The sequence below is a fragment of the Netta rufina genome, assembly GCF_964035555.1.
Source record: "Netta rufina genome assembly, chromosome: 1".
Classification (NCBI taxonomy): Eukaryota; Metazoa; Chordata; class Aves; order Anseriformes; family Anatidae; genus Netta; species Netta rufina.
Genome location: NC_140123.1, coordinates 128,599,491 through 128,604,811, shown reverse-complemented (window position 1 = coordinate 128,604,811; position 5,321 = coordinate 128,599,491).

Here is a 5,321-nt window from a genome sequence, read left to right as displayed (position 1 = left end):
ATAAGGTGTCCCCAGACCGTTCTCTTTTCCAGGCTGAACAAGCACAAGTCTCTCAGCCTATCTTCATAGGAGAGGTGCTCCAGCCTTCTGATTAACCTTGTGGCCCTCTGGATTTGCTCCACCATGTCCATTTCTTTCCTGTGCTGGGGGTCCTGAAGCTGAACACAGTACTCCAGGTGAGGGTCTTAAGAGAGCAGTGTAGAGGGTGAGAATCATTTCTCTTGACCTGGTGATCACTTTTTAAAATTTATTTTATTTTATTTTTTATGCAGATCATAGTATAGAGGAAAGATATTAACAAACTGTCTAGCAACCTCATGTTACTGTTTCAGTGAAATTCTGTTACTAGCATATACAGGTTAAAGACTACAAACCAGACTTATGTTTGTGTTTCTAAGTGGCTATTTCATAAGGAAATAATAAAATATTAGCCAAGACAGCATCACCAGGATAAATGTTTTCAGAAAGCTCTCAATACAGCAGACATTCTAGTAAAGACCATTTGCCTTTTAATTGTCACAGCGAGCTAAGGGACAGACTTAGGTGCCCATATACTAGTGTCTTGTGATTTGACATGCCCAAGGGGATTCAGCGTAGCTTCCAATAAGGCACATTGCTCTGGAAAAGCATGGGTCTTTGATAAACTGGAACTAGATTTGTATGGATGTTTCAGGCATTTCAAATATCTCTTAGATACTAACACAAGTTAACTTCTCCCTGACAGTATATTAAAATGAATCCTAATGAGATTGTATCTAGCAGCATATATCCAGTATTCTTGCTTTATGGTCCAGTGATATTTGTTATATAGCATTGACCAGCTACTATGCATGAGAGAAGTCATAGTTCATTTAGACCAGATCTTGTGTGTCATGTAAGCTTCCTACATTGAGAAGGTGCTCAATTTGCCAGAAAAAAAAAAAAAAAAAAAAAAAGATATTTGACCCTCTTACATTACAATGTAGCAAGATCAGCCCTGCTTGGTTGAGGTATGAGGTAGGCACAGAATGTCCTTTCAACAACTAGGGATGCTACAGCATAGCAACAGATTGCTTAGAAAATGTCTAAAGTTTTCATTACCAAAAGCCATCGAGAACAAGATAGATGAGTAGATATTTATATACAGAGAGCAAGAGTCTGGGAGCAAGAGTTTGGTCATCTCCTCATGCCCATTTATGAGGCTATATGATTTTCTTGTCTGAATCTTTCTACTTTTGAAAACTCTAGGACTACCGCAGAAGGAATCACAGAATTTTCTAGAATTTCTAGGTTGGAAGAGACCTCAAGATCATCGAGTCCAACCTCTGACCTAATGCTAACAGTCCCCACTAAACCATTTCCCTAAGCTCTACATCTAAACGTCTTTTGAAGACTTCCAGGGATGGTGACTCCACCACTTCCCTGGGCAGCCTGTTCCAGTGCCTCACAACCCTTTCAGTGAAGAAGTTCTTCCTAACATCTAACCTAAAACTCCCCTGGCTCAACTTAAGCCCATTCCCCCTCGTCCTGTCACCAGGCACGTGGGAGAACAGGCCAACCCCCACCTCGCTACAGCCTCCCTTGAGGTACCCATAGAGAGCGATAAGGTCGCCCCTGAGCCTCCTCTTCTCCAGGCTGAACAAGCCCAGCTCCCTCAGCCGCTCCTCGTAGGACTTGTTCTCCAGGCCCCTCACCAGCTTTGTCGCCCTTCTCTGAACCCGCTCAAGCATCTCCATGTCCTTCTTGTAGCGAGGGGCCCAAAACTGAACACAGTACTCGAGGTGCGGCCTCACCAGAGCTGAGTATAGGGGGACGATCACCTCCAAGGAGAGAGAAGTGTGTCTCATGTATAAGAATGTTTGCAAATTTGTGGTTGATGGACAACACAATTTGCACAGAGATGTTGTGAGATGTTATTTCAAGTTATGCAAAATATCTATTGCTTTTGTAAACTCAGAGGGAAGCAAAATATAATAGGAGAAAAACAAACAAACAAAAAATAACAGAATGCACCCTGCCATGCACTGAAGAGAGAGATGGAATATAAAGTTTAATTTTGTGGTTTCAAACTGCATTTTTAGTAAAACAATGGACAAAAATATTAGGCTGCTTTAGGCTGTAAGTTATACACTGATCTACAAACTTAATGATATAATGTGTCCTTGTGCGTGTTTATTGAACTAGGCTACCGAGACTGTGAAGGAATGCTACCAATGGCTCTTGTGATACCCTTGCAGGCCTCAGCCTTAAGACAAAGGTAAGCAGAATGCTGGGAAAGATTTGTTCACAGTGTGTAGCACTAACTGGATATTGTACTAAGTATGCTTTGCCAAGACACACTGGGGAAAAACAGTTCAGCATTTACATATTTATGTGCCATGGTGTGAGAAAACCATAAAATATTGTACTAATTCTGTGCCCATGCTGTGTAGGGGCAGAACTCCAGGTTTGTCAGCCTGTGAGAGAATAGATTTGGCCCTGAATCTGTCTGTCTTGCTAAAATAGTTATTGAGATCTGGTAACCAAAATGTATAACAATGGTTTCAGAATCTCCGTGAATAATTGTGTGCAACTGTGTGTAATTGTAATCATCAAAAATATTCTTTGTTTTCATATCACCTCAGTAGATCTGCTGAATTCTCTGCAGCCTCTATACATACAGTGCCATAAAATGCAAATGCTTTTGTCTTGGAAAATAACCAACAAGGAGCACACTGTGATAGTGGGTGTGGAGGTAGATACCAGCCAAGAATATTGTAGGCTGGGTTTATAAGGAAGAGTGAAGAATCTTTTATGTCTCCATGAGATATGGTTACATGGTTACATCTTAAGAACAACAAAAGTCAAGTAAGAATTCCAAACACACTTCAAACTTAATAACAAACTGAGGTCATCTTGCAAAGGTAAAATGAGCCTTAACCATGTTTTAACAGTAGTCATGGGTAACAATTCTATCTGTAAGTATCCAATCCTTGAAGAAAACTAGCTAGCCCTCAACTAGAAGTCTAGCACATAGCAGGTGTTGAAAATGGAAATGTAATTTCCCAGCTAGGCAGACATCCAATATTTATGAGCCAAGTCTGTGGAAATAACTGAATCTGCTGATAGGGACAGAATAATTTAGCAGAAAATCAAGTAACTTTTCCACTTCAGGAAAAACCGTCATTCACCTTTTATCTTAACGTATTCCTACCACAGCCAAAACGTATTGTCAGCTGCTGAAGCAATCGTATAAGATACTAACACAAAAATGTAAGAATCCTCACAAATATAGTTATTTACAGTTATTTACTTAATTAGTTGTCTGACAGAGATAAGTGATGAATGGACAAGAAAGAGAGAGAGAGAGAGAGAGGGAGAAAGAGAAAGAGAAAAAGAAGAAGAAAAAAAAAAAGAAGAAGAAGAGGAAGAAGAAGAAGAAAGAAAGAGAAAGAGAAAGAGAAAAAGAGAAAGAAAGAGAAAGAGAAAGAGAAAGAGAAAGAGAAAGAGAAAGAGAAAGAGAAAGAGAAAGAGAAAGAGAAAGAGAAAGAGAAAGAGAAAGAGAAAGAGAAAGAGAAAGAGAAAGAGAAAGAGAAAGAACAAAAACAAGAACAAGAACAAGAAATCACAGATTCCTGAGAGGGAAAATAGTCCACTAACTTGCAGCAGTACCTTTATAACTTCCTACGTAGTGTTTTGGATCTGGATTAAATGTAGACTAGAGTTGCTTTTTTTTTCTGGTTTGACAATGTGTCAATCATGTCAGATATTTTTTGAAATTTTTACCAAGTTGGGTAGAAATCTTTCGTGAACAACAGATGTTGCTATGAGATTTCTGAAGCAGGGAAACATAGCCCTTGCATTTTTGGATCTAAGTCAGAACAGAACTGCAGAACTAGAATGGCTCTGGAGAAACAAATCTTGCACACTTCCTGCCCAGCTGAAATCTGAAGACACCTTGGTTTTCTCTGTGACTGTTAGTGAAATAATTGATAATTGCCAGACAGACAGATCTGTTCCTGTCAACACTCCTAACTCAAAAGTCAACTCCCAAATTTTCTTGAGAATTTCCTGTCTCCTTCTGATAAGGCTCCTGTCTCATTTTGGCAGACTACCTACATCAAACTGCCAAACTATGCATAACAACACTTTTCATGGGTGTTTGCACAAATTCAGATAATCCTGACACCCCCCATACATAGCCTAAATCTCAATGGATCAGTGGAGAATTAAAATGTGGAGAAATGAATGATCAAGTCCTAAAAAGGAATAGATTCAGTATATTTCCCATATTTATTTATCTTTTCATTTGAAACTCACTCTGTTAGAAGACTAGTAAGGAGACTAGAGTCTAGCTAAATTGTTAGAACAATAGAGCATAAGTAGGATCAGTGTGCTGGATGTGCCCATCACTGGCTCTATGTAAAATGTGAGCATCGACCTTTTAGAACTGGTTTCAAATGGATTATGATATCCCTGCACCCACCCAAGTATATTTGTTATTCAAACAGGCATGCCAAATAACTGACTAATAATTGCCTTCTTGAGTTGGAACTCATTCCGGGACAGTTTTTTTGTTAGCATTTGGTCAGAGTCACAGCAAAACTCTGGAGCCTGTTTTGGCAACCCTCTGCCCTCAATTCCCTCTTCTTTTGCTCTTTCCAGCTACTGCCAGCAAAGACTCCTGCTTGCTGCATCCGCAGATATTGGCAGGCCCTCCTCTTGGAGAAGGGCAACAGATCTGGCATGTGTCCTGTTTGGTGTGTCTCTGAATTGACATCTCTACTCACCCTATTCCTTGTGTTGGCATCGTAACTAATGTTCACATGTCAGACTACACCAATAGATGCATCATTCACTCAAGGAATGGGTTTGCCCAATTCCACCCTACAGACACCCCACTTTCAAGAAGTACCCATGCAGATACTCATTTTTACAAATGTGCAACAGTAGCTCTCTGGAATCAAAGTAAAAAATTCCTCTAAAATTACCACCTATCACCTGAAATTACACAGGGCAATATAAATGACATTTTTATATCTAAGAACCAAAATCATAGAATGTCTTGTGTGGGAAGGGACTTTAAAAATTATCTAGTTCCAAACCCCACTGCCATTGGCAGGGATGCCACCCACTAGATCAGGTTGCCCAAGGCCTCATCCAACCTGGTCTTGAACACCTCCAGGGACAGGGCATCCACAGCCTCTCTGGGTAACCCGTTCCAGTGCTTCACCACCCTCTGAGTAAAGAATTTCCTCCTAACCTTTAATCTAAAACTCCCTTTTTTTTTAGTTTAAAACTATTCCCCCTTGTCCTGTTGTTATCTGACTGATCAAAAAATTTGCTCTCCATCTTTTTTGTAA